The sequence below is a fragment of the Dermacentor andersoni genome, chromosome 3, assembly GCF_023375885.2.
Source record: "Dermacentor andersoni chromosome 3, qqDerAnde1_hic_scaffold, whole genome shotgun sequence".
Taxonomy (NCBI): Eukaryota; Metazoa; Arthropoda; class Arachnida; order Ixodida; family Ixodidae; genus Dermacentor; species Dermacentor andersoni.
This window is the reverse complement of record NC_092816.1, coordinates 158,817,707-158,829,168: the sequence shown is the minus strand read 5'-3', so window position 1 is coordinate 158,829,168 and position 11,462 is coordinate 158,817,707. Positions and strand designations below refer to the sequence as shown.

The following is an 11,462-nucleotide window of genomic DNA, read 5'->3' as shown; positions in this document are numbered from 1 at the left end:
GATCCGTTCCCGCCACAGAGGACTATGTCAGAGTGAATTTATCGCAACTTTCATCCGTTTTCAATAGAGAGGATCTATAGGAATTAGAGGATTCAATAGGAACTATACAGATAAATTGAAAGCACACAAACACGTGCACAGCCGGCGGCATGCGAGAAATTAGACTAGGCAGCGATCTACCAGGCTATAGAAAGCTGTTACAATTGGTAAGCCTAATGCATTCGTCAATCTCTGCTGCATCGGCGATTGAGGCTGTGGTTGTGTAATGCTCAGTCTCGAAATTGTCTGTAATAAAGGCGACGTTGTAATCGCTAATTGTTGCCTTTGTAAGCATTTGGCACATCCCCTAATAACGTGCTTTCGGGTCTCCGTAGTGTTGTTCATACAGAAGGTCCTTGGACATTCCAATATAGAAGCCAAATAGCCCGTAAATGCTTCTTTCAATGTTCGCCAATGAATCAGGGCTGTTAATATTTTGGGAGAGCACCATCGTCTTTTGAAAGTGCTACAGCTGATTCTATTGTAAGTTTGTCGTCTTCCTCACATCCATCATGATGTCACCTGCAATAAACGAGAGTTCTTTACCTGTATTTGTCATTGAGAGGGGAATTGATAGCTTTTACCAGGTAACAAGCTTAAAAAATTCTATTCGAGATTCATCGTGGACGATGCGTTGAAAACTAATACAAACATTTGAACGTGTCAGAGTGATGCCCCTTCTTGGAACGAATTCAGGATAAGGCGTCACGCTTAATCAAACCAAGAAAACAAACAAGAGACACGGTACTGGAACCACATTTCAGCGACAAACAAAAATGCTAACGAAATTCTGAGAACTGTCTACTAATGGGTAAGCACTGCCTGGCTCTTCGGTGACTTCGTTTTTGCTTAGTTTTTCTTACATGTTCTTCCTAGCTTATACGCCTCTACTGCTGGCCTCTTCGGTGGCTGAGAATGAGTAGGATTCATACGCAATTTTCCGATTTTCTCGCCGCATCGGGCTTCTTTAATCAAATCCTACTATTTGAGCTGGACAGCCGGTCACGAGCGCGCCTTGACGGAGAGAAGCGGTGGAAAGAGAAGGCCAGCAGTTGCAGCACGGCATGAGCCGATGCTTGTCGGGAGAGAGCATCGCCTCGACGCCATGTCACTCTCGCTGTCGCTCTGGCAACGCTGCATTACGTGCGCGTTCGTTGTGCACGCATGCTGTCGCCTTCGTACTGACAGCCCCTTGGTAAGGCCCAATGAAAACACGCCAAGAGTTTTTACGCTCTCGCGTGCCCAGAAGGTGTCTATAGCTCTATGGACGGACGCCATCGTTCCGTTGCTGATTGGGCCACCCCAAAATCTGAAGTTGGCACGCCCTAAACATTTAGGTTGGCTCACCACCATATTTCACGCTGCCCACGTACAAATTTGTTAGCCCATCGTGAAATATCTGCTGGCCAACCTCAGACTTTCAAGCTCACGCCACCCCAAATTTCAAGTTCACCCGTAACCTAATTTCAGCTGGCCCACAAGTACTATAAGCTTGCCATGCGTTTTCTAAGAAGCCCTGCGTATCTCTGTGGGCATTGTCCTTTTATTCTTTGCTTTAAGTTGTTCCTTATCGTTAAAATCTTCCAATTATCTACATTTAAGCTATCATAAGGATTAAATGTCTTACCTTGCAAAAGTTCATTTATGGGGCATACAAAGTGTTATACCCTTCAGTTGACAAATCTGCGCAGCTCGCCAAAGATATCTTACGCATTAAAGAGCGGGTGGTTATTACGACTCGGTTTTTATTCACGAAGGTATAAGGTCATTGACGGAAGGTTGAGTAAAGTAAATAGAAAAATGAGTGCACTGTTTTGTTTCCTCGAAAATGTATACGCCCTTCACAGATATTCAAGAGTGGCGCTGCAACGGAAGAAGAAACAACTTACCTTTCAAATGAACATGGTACCATGCTTGGTAAGCTTAACTTAAAGAATGAGCTTACATAAGAAGCATGCAGGTATGTTTATCATATATTCGCATAGTGCCAGACGCTAAAGTGTTTAAGCTCTGTGTTAATATCCTGAAGTATTATAAACAAAGTTTTACAATCATGGAGCACGGCATGGCACAGCAATAAATAAAAACCTTGCTGAAATAGAGAAATAATCACAGCGCAGCATCATTTACCTGTCTTTTCTGAATATGACAAGCGGCTTACTTATTGGATTTATTAATGGCGCGGGAAGGAACCCACAGTCAACGGTTGGCTTGTTTAAAGTGTTGTGAAACAGAAATAGGGGTGAAGCTCATTTCGCTGGACGCGCTCCCCTCACCCCCATTCCCGCACCATGCCACTACAAAAAAAAAAAAGCAAGTTGCAAAGTCTTGACACGTTGGCCGCACCGAATAGGCGTCTTTTTTGGCTGGCGGGCATGAAAAAAAAACCAGAACTTTCAAGTCAGGTGGCAGAAATAATACGTTTGTGGTTCTGAAAACATCTCAATTTGCCAGCGTCATTTGCATCGGCGACGAAAAAACCCTTGAAATAACAATACTGATTTGGCTTCATGGGTTTCTGTTCTGGTACTTTGCTCATTGAGACAATTTTTTTGGTCATCGCTGTTTCCGTGATAATAATGGAAGGTAAGTACCCTATGAAATAGCCACGTTATTGTCTACTAAAACCAGTTATTCTTACAAACCGCAAAGTCGCGCACAGGCATACGCCCTTAGGCTAGGAAAGAAATGTAAGCAAAAATAAGCAAACATTAAGTCAGGGCCGAGCCAGGCAATTCTTACCCTTTAGGAGACCGTTTTCAGAATTCATCTAGCTTTTTGTTTGTAGCTGAAATGTGGTTCCAGTACCCTGTCTCTTGTTTGTTTCCTTGTTTTGATAAAGTGTCAGGCCTTATCTTGATTTCGTTACAAGAAGAGGCGTGGCGCTTTCCCAACAAATAACAGCCGACATTCATTGGCGAACTTTGCAAGAAGCATTTACGGGCTATTCAGCTTCCAAATTGTCCAGGAACCCTGCGTATGAACAACGATAAGGAAACCGCAAACCACGCTATTAGGGGATGTGCCAAGTGCGTACAAAGACAACAAATAGTGACTGCAGCGTCGCCTTTATTACAGACAATTTCGAGACTGAGCATTACACAACCGCAGCCTCAATCACCGCTGCCGCAGAGAGTGACGAATGCATTAGGCTTACCACTAGCAACAGGTTTCTATAGCTTAGGTCAAGGTTGGCTAGTCTAATTTGTCGCATGCTCCAGCTGTGCACGTGTTTGTGTGCAGTGTTTATCTCTTCCGTTTTTATTTTATCTGTATAGTTTCTCTGTCCCCTTCTTGAGTGCAGGGAGACAAACCGAATGTTTTTTTTTTCTTTACTTGAAATGCCCTCTGTGCCTGCTGCTTATACTTGTCACTTTCTATTGAAACCTAATGAAACTTGCGAAATGTTAACTGGGGCATATTCCTTTCTGGCAATAGCTGATTAAGACTGAGAAAATAAGAACAGCATCAGTCTGTACGCATCGTTTGAACAAGTGGGAGGTGAAGAAAACTTTGAGTTTCGAAGAGCTAGTACACGGCAGAAAAGGTCCCTCGTTGTCCCGCTACTGGTTAAATAAAATTTATCTCTTCCAGTGAGTCATTTATCTTGTTTGCTACTTTAGCCAGAAGTATTGTTTGCATCAGTTGTAATAAATCAATTATTATGGAGGGCCGCATAGATCATCTGAGAGGTACTCATCGTTAGCCGCAAGTAGAGCTTCAGCGGCCGTGGCACGCAACCAATTTTTTCAGCATCAGTAATTCATAAAGACCGAAGGTGCAGATCTCATATTTATTGTAACTTGTACAAATGCAAGAGCACGCGACGCAGCAAATCCCAAGCCCCAATATTAGCCACCGTAAGACGGTTTGGAGCGCTGCACAGTGCCGGTATTTCCTGAGGTATCATTCCCGCTGCTCTTGAAGAAGACAATCTTTCGAACGTCCCACACTCTTGCATCTAGTTACTACCCGCACAGGGAAGCCATGCATGCTTCGCTGATGCGTGCCTCCTCGACGTTGCTCTGCTCGGCTCGTTCAGCAGTCTCGGGATCAACCCTGGCCTCGGCTTCGCTGGAGCTGCTGGCCGGCATGGCGCCTCCCTCTGGAGAAAAAATGGAGGTAACGGACAGCAGAAACAGCTTCGAGAACACAAAAAATACCAAATTAATATTCATGTTGCAATGGAACCCACCAGGACAACATTAAAAAATATCTTGGGACAGCTTATACAGGCTCTGACCTGTGTTTATGCATTTAATTTCCTATCCATGTATACCTGTCCTTTTACAGCAGAACAGTCGTTGTGACAGGAAAGGAAGCGTGGCGGAATGCGATGAAGAATTGTGAACACTAGCGTGTTAAATTGCTTCAGTTGGAGCTTGGTATGGTCAACGCGAGATCTCTGTGCTAGGTGACTGCTTCGGGCAATGAACTCGCAATAAGATGGTGATGTTGGCGACATCTAGGTTGTGTAACAATGCAAAAGTAAATATATCAGCCTTAGGTAAAATCAATAAATATATATAAGAGAGGAAACGTTTTTCAGATGCAACAAAATTTCAAGCTCATTTCAAGCTTAGGTTCAGTGTTAGGTTCAACTTCAAGAGCAAGGCAACTCACCTGTCACAATGAGACCAAGAATGGCCAACCCCACCAGGATCACCTTCAGCTGCATGCTTTTTGCTGTTTGGTTATGCTGGGCATCAAAAGAAATGACCTGTTTTCTTCGGGTTCCTTAACATCTCAAGTCTTTTTCTATTACTTCCGTGTGGTTACCACTTACAAAAATATTCAGCATAGCGCGACGTTATGCCATATTGGTGCATACATGTATGTAAAGGGCTATAGTTGGCTGAAAATGGGCGTTGTACAATGCCTAACCTAAAACAAAAGCAGTTACTCTACTCTTCCGCAAAGCGTAAAGATACCTGCACGGCAAACGACATCCTTAATCGACATCATCCTTCACCTATCGGAGCAGTAGACCTTGCCTTCATCATATTTCAGTATTTGTATATTAATACGCACGCATTCTTTGGCTGTTCCCAAGCTATGCCACGCGAAAAGCTTAATGCATTGTATGCGGCTACAAATGCGTAATTTGCACATTTAAGACATTTACTCGTTCTGTTAGTACAAATGTAGACGGTTGGCGATAAGCGATAAGGAACAATTTAAAATAATTTGATTATATGAAAAAGGGGTACCCATAGAGATACATAGGGCTGCTTAGAAAATGCACGGGGAAGCTTATAGTAGGGCTGGGCCAACTGAAATTTGAGGGCAGGTCAACTTGAAGTTTGGGGGCTGGCGTACCTAAATTTGGGGGTGGGTAAAATTGAAATTTCGGTATTGGCCAAGTGTAAAACGAGGGGTGGCCCAACTTAAATTTGGGGGTGGGCGAATCGGAACTTAAGGGTGAGCGATATTATGCCGATGTCACACATACATTTCTGATTGCGGTGAGGGCTGACCTGGATAGTATTTCCGGATTTCGACCAAGAATAGTCGCCGCTAAAACTTACGGGTGAGCGAACTTATGCCGGTCTGACACGTGGACTTCTGATCGTGAGGAGTGCTGACCTGGATAGGCTTTCCTGATTGCTACCAAGAATAGTCCCTGCTAAATGGTCCAACAATCCGGATCGAATTAGTATCGTCTCAGGATCGTCAGCAACTCTCAGAATTGCATAATATATTGGCCACAAAACTAGATGTGCAAAATTTGGTTTACTTTAGACAATATTTAAACTTTACCCCTTCATATCGGTTTTAGTAGCTGCCTTCACTTGTTTTAGTTTTTAGAAAGGCCACGATATTGTACTTTTATCGTCGCCAAGCCATTGCGGAATTATCGGCAACGACAGTGCGGATGATGCTGCGAGCACGGCTCAACCAACATATCAGCGTGGTCCTATACCACTTCCAAGAAATGATGCTGCAGGACAACGTCAGTCAATTACTCGCCACACTACACTACTACGAGGGAATTCACTGCTTTTCACCAACTGACGCTTGCACTCTCCCCACCCTAGCTCGCTACTTCGCTTGCTACCTGGACTCTCCCGTCGGGAAACAACTTTACTGTGTCGCGTGTGGTTGGGCCTCACATTTACAAATTCCTATTCGTTCCAGATAGGAATGGTCAACAGTATGATGTGTGATTTGTGCGGGTGTGATGAGGCTCCATATTCGCGGACATCTTTCTGTGACAATGAAGGGAAAGCTACGGAGGCAAAGCGTGCACAAGTGCGAGTGCTTCCGGAGAGAGCCCCGTGTTTTCATCTCTGTTAGTTTAAGCTGGGTAAGAGAAAACATAAACACTTTATTCATCATCCTCATCATCATCAGCCTTGTTACGTCCACTGCAGGGCAAAGGCCTCTCCCATAATTCTCCAACTACCCTGGTCATGTACTAATTGTGGCCATGTTGTCCCTGCAAACTTCTGAATGTCATCCACCCACCTAACTTTCTGCCGCCCCCTGCTACGCTTCCCTTCCCTTGGAATCCAGTCCGTAACCATTAATGACCACCGGTTGTCTTCCCTCCTCATTACATGTCCTGCCATATATAAGGGTTGTTTATATTCCGTACATTTCTCTATCGCCTGATTGATAGTGTGAATATGGTCTATTGTTGAGTAGCCTTTACGGAATCCTGCCTGGTCCTTTGGTTGACAGAAGTCTAATGTGTTCCTGATTCTATTTGCGATTACCTTAGTAAATACTTTGTAGGGAACGGACAGTAAGCTGATCGGTCTATAATTTTTCAAGTCTTTGGCGTCCCCTTTCTTCTGGATTAGGATTATGTTAGCGTTCTTCCAGGATTCCGGTACGCTCGAGGTCATGAGGCATTGTGTATATAGAGTGGCCAGTCTTTCTAGAACAACGTTCCCACCATCCTTCAACAAATCTGCTTACTTCTATCTTTTCATAGCTCCCAAGGCGTTCTTTACTTCTTCCGGCGTTACATGCGGGATTTCAAATTCCTCTAGACTATTTCCTCTGACATTATCGTCGTGGGTGCTACTGGTACTGTATACATCTCTATAGAACTACTCAGCCACTTGAACTATCTCATCCATAATAGTAACGATATTGCCGGCTTTGTCTCTTAACGCATGCATCTGATTCTTGCCTATTTCTAGTTTCTTCTTCACTGCTTTTAGGCTTCCTCCGTTCCTGAGAGCATGTTCAATTCTATCCATATTATACTTCATTATGTCAGCTGTCTTACTCTTGTTGATTAACTTGGAAAGTTCTGCCAGTTCTATTCTAGCTGTAGGGTTAGAAGCTTGCATACATTGGCGTTTCTTGTTCAGATTTTTCGTCTCCTGCGATAGATTACTGGCATGCTGTCTAACGGAGTTACCACCGATTTCTATTGCACACTCCTTAATGAGACCCATAATATTGTCGTTCATATCTTGAACACTAACATCCTCTTCCTGAGTTAAAGCCGAATACCTGTTCTGTAGCTTGATCCGGAATTCTTCTATTTTCCCTCTTATCGCTAACTCATTGATTGGCTTCTTATGTACCAGGTTCTTCCGTTCCCTCCTCAAGTCTAGGCTAATTCGAGTTCTTACCATCCTATGGTCACTGCAGCGCACATTGCCGAGCACGTCCACATCTTGTATGATGCCAGGGTTAGCGCAGAGTACGAAGTCTATTTCATTTCTAGTCTCGCCATTTGGGCTCCTCAATGTCCACTTTCGGCTAACCCGCTTGCGGAAGAAGGTATTCATTATCCGCATAATATTCTGCTCTGCAAATTCTACTAATAACTCTCCCCTGCTATTCCTAGAGCCTATGCCTTATTCCCCCACTGACTTGTCTCCAGCCTGCTTCTTGCCTACCTTGGCATTGAAGTCGCCCATCAGTATAGTGTATTTTGTTTTGACGGTACCCATCGCCGATTCCACGTCTTCATAAAAGCTTTCGACTTCCTGGTCATCATGACTGGATGTAGGGGCGTCGACCTGTACTACTTTCAATTTGTACCTCTCATTAAGTTTCACAGCAAGACCTGCCACCCTCCCGTTTATGCTGTGGGATTCCTGTATGTTACCAGCTATATGCTTAATAATCAGGAGTCCGACTCCTAGTTCTCGTCTCTCCGCTATGCGCGCGTAGCACAGTACGTGCCCGCTTTTTATCACTGTATATGCTTCTTTTGTCCTCCTAACCTCACTGAGCCCTATTATATCCCATTTACTAACCTCTAATTCCTCCAATAACACTGCTAGACTCGCCTCAGTAGATAACGTTCGAACTTTAAACGTTGCCAGGTTCAGATTTCAATGGTTTAGCAACAGTTAAATAAAATAAAACAACACCAGTGAATGTAAACGTCCACTTATTTTGCAGATTTTTCCTCGCGCGTCTTGGCAAAGGCGAAGCCGTCACAATGTAAGATGCGTCGATTCTGCGTCTGTTCCAAGCAGCAAAAAGGTCTGTCAAACGCTTGCGGACTACTTGGCGGGGTAACACTTGCGCACAAGCTCCACTTCCGTAGTTTTCCTTTCATAGCCGCAGAAAGTTGTCCGCAAGTATAGAGCACGTTCTGATTCGCTGCCTATCAATTGACACTCAACGACGTAGCTTAGAAGCAAAGATCATCCTGATAGACAATAGGGCGCTCTCACAAGCAAAGATCCGTGAACTATGACCAATGCGTTCTTTTATCAAAAGCCACGAAAGCCCTTCTGCGTTTGTTGAAGGGCACTGGATTTTATAAACGCTTGTCAGTGCAAATTGAGTGACTGTGAACGACTGATTATTATTTTTCTTGTTTATCCTTATCTCGTATTCGATTTTTCCTCTCCCCAACTGTGGGGTAGCTAACAGCGCCCGTCCTTGGATTACCCCCTACCTTTCATTCGTTTCTCTCCGGCTTCCTCTCATCAAGAAAATGCAGGACCCTTATGATTTGTCTTTAATAGTGGAACGCGATGGCATTAACAGATTCCTGACTGAATCTCACACTTCCCAGCAGCAGCAGCTTATATAACAGTTACGTTTACCGGAAAACGGTGGCGTTGAAATCTATAAACGAAGGAGACCTTTCTGGTAGAAACGCAGCCTCATGGATTGACCGCTCTTTTGTCATTGTTTCGCACTTTCGATATTTCACTGTGAGAGGACTTAACAAAAAAGGCATGCGCTGTCGGTGCTTTGTTTCATGGCATTTATTCGTGGGTTGCCATTCTGAAAATCCCCAGGAATATAACTTTGCTAAAAGCGTAAGCGTAAGACAAGGTGTAAGCAACTTCAGTGACAGAAGAAAAACTCGAGTGCCGCATAGTAAATACATGGAAGGGGCTCACTTTCTCGACGGCGGATGCCGACGCCTATGCCACCATCGGGTTTTCTGTGAGACGGGGCGATGAACGCTATGGCATGAATACTGCGTTAGAGGGCCCAGACGTGAGCCTGCGATCGCGATGAATCGGTCGGATCGCCTTTCTGACGCCAAAGTATGCCACGTCAACGGTAAGGCCATCGGTAGACGCGCGCTAGCTAGGAAAAGTAAGCAAGCGAAACAAAGAAATAACGAAGACAGCCGAGACAAACAATGCTTACGCATTATTAGACAATTCTCCGATTTTCTGTAGCTCTTTTGTTCTTAACAGTTAACGTCTTGTTTACTCTTTTCTCCTATTTTCCATCAAGGTTAGTGCACTAGCAGCCTCTTTCAATGACGATTTCATTTTAGAATCAGCGCACGCACTCTACGCTTCAAAGCAGCACCATAACGCATACTGAATCGTGCGTGTGCCAATTTCAGCAGTAATAAATCAAGATTAACAAAGGACGGCCGGAATGTAAAATATGCAATGTTTTGCAGAGTAATCAAAGCCCCCTGATGTCTTACGTCATTAGCTGGTATGAACTAAGCTGATGACATTTTTAAAATAATGTTTGCCATGAGTCTGGCTTACTCACGATTGAGGCTTAGCTGGAACTTGAATGCTGTGGGACGCATCCATCGAGAGGAGCTTTTTATTCGAGTCGTTCGCAAAAAAATTATAAGAGTAACGAAATACTATTAGAAAGAATAGTTTACCAAGCACCCATTTCATTTTTACAACCATAGATGACATAAAACGATGTGCCCTGTAGCAATAAAGCAAGTAATATCGTCACAGATAGTGTTTATGGACGTCCGATTTATTGTACCAGTCAACGTACACTTTTTAATGATTTCCTTTCCCACAGTAACGGAAAGAATGTCAACGCTTCTTTGTTCAGGATACTGAAATACTCTAAAGACCATAGCATGGGTTTATACTGGCAGTAAAAGCAGCATCTGGAGGGCAATCGCCCGAGCCAAGCGTTTTGAAGTGACTAATAATTGCAGCGCTCTGTTGATTGCTGTACCCGTCTTGCAAATGCAGCCCAACAGAATAAGCCTTTCACATGCATTTATTGCACCGCACCGGATTTACGAAGGCTCTTAAAAAAGCTATAATTTCCAGCGGAAGTAAACAGATAACCCCAAATGTGGGTAAAGCGTGCGGTGAAAGTTCACTACTCTGTGCCTCGCCATACAGACAGTCTTGCCACATGTACCTTATGCCGGATATTTGGGCATTAAACACAACTATTCTATAACACGACCGGTGAGGTCGAAGCAAGCCTACGAGGCATGTCGATTTTTGAGCTCATCAGCGTTATAATACCGCTTTGTCGTTTTATTGTCTAAATACAACGTAGTGGTGTAACGAGATAGATTTTTCGGTTACATTCGTATTTATGTGGCCGTGTTTTGAGACTCTGGTCTCAGACGATTGAATGCAGAAAAATTTCTTTGCGCCCGAGGACATAAGTTATGATGGTACCCAAATATGAGAAATGAAGTCTTCTGCTCTGGAAAAATGCACAATATGTTCTTTCGGGCGCTTCTGGGTCATGGCAGCTTTGTCAGTCACAAGTCTGTTGACAAGGCTGCCCTGTAAGCCCTCGTAGGCATACTGTTACTCCGCATTCCCTTTGGGACAACGGACGCTTCGAGAGAACTGCGTTTCTTGGTCGCTCAAGGATGGAAGGTTTCCGGAATTCTGCAGGCGTCTCTAAGTGTTGCATGCGTATGCTGAGCCTTTCTTTACAGCTGAAAGTGCCCATAAAACTTTCTCGTAATGACTTATTGCTCTAACGCTATGGCTAGGAATAACACGCCTTCATGAGCGTATTTTCAATTGGGAGCCCTATTGCCGTGACCTCTGCACCAGTGAGCGCCGCTTGTGTATATGGAAAAATTCTTGAACTGGGGGGGGGGGGGGGGGGGGGGGGAAGGCTGTTCTGTATTTGCGCTCAACACAACACCGACCGAGCATTTCTATAGTCAGCAATAAACGAGGTAGTCTTTATAACCTTTCCTGAGACTAAATTTGTGCTTCCATGACTACATTCATGAG

At 44.1% G+C, this 11,462-nt stretch overlaps 1 long non-coding RNA gene across 1 annotated transcript; it reads right to left on the bottom strand.

The window, feature by feature from the left end:
- Nucleotides 1-3,824: 3,824 nt before the first annotated feature.
- LOC129383095 (uncharacterized) lies at nt 3,825-10,036 on the bottom strand. Its single transcript, XR_008611027.1, has 3 exons — nt 9,991-10,036; nt 4,663-4,738; nt 3,825-4,144 (listed from the first exon to the last, which is right to left on the bottom strand). It is a non-coding gene; the product is annotated as an uncharacterized lncRNA (long non-coding RNA).
- Between the last annotated feature and the right edge of the window lie 1,426 nt (nt 10,037-11,462).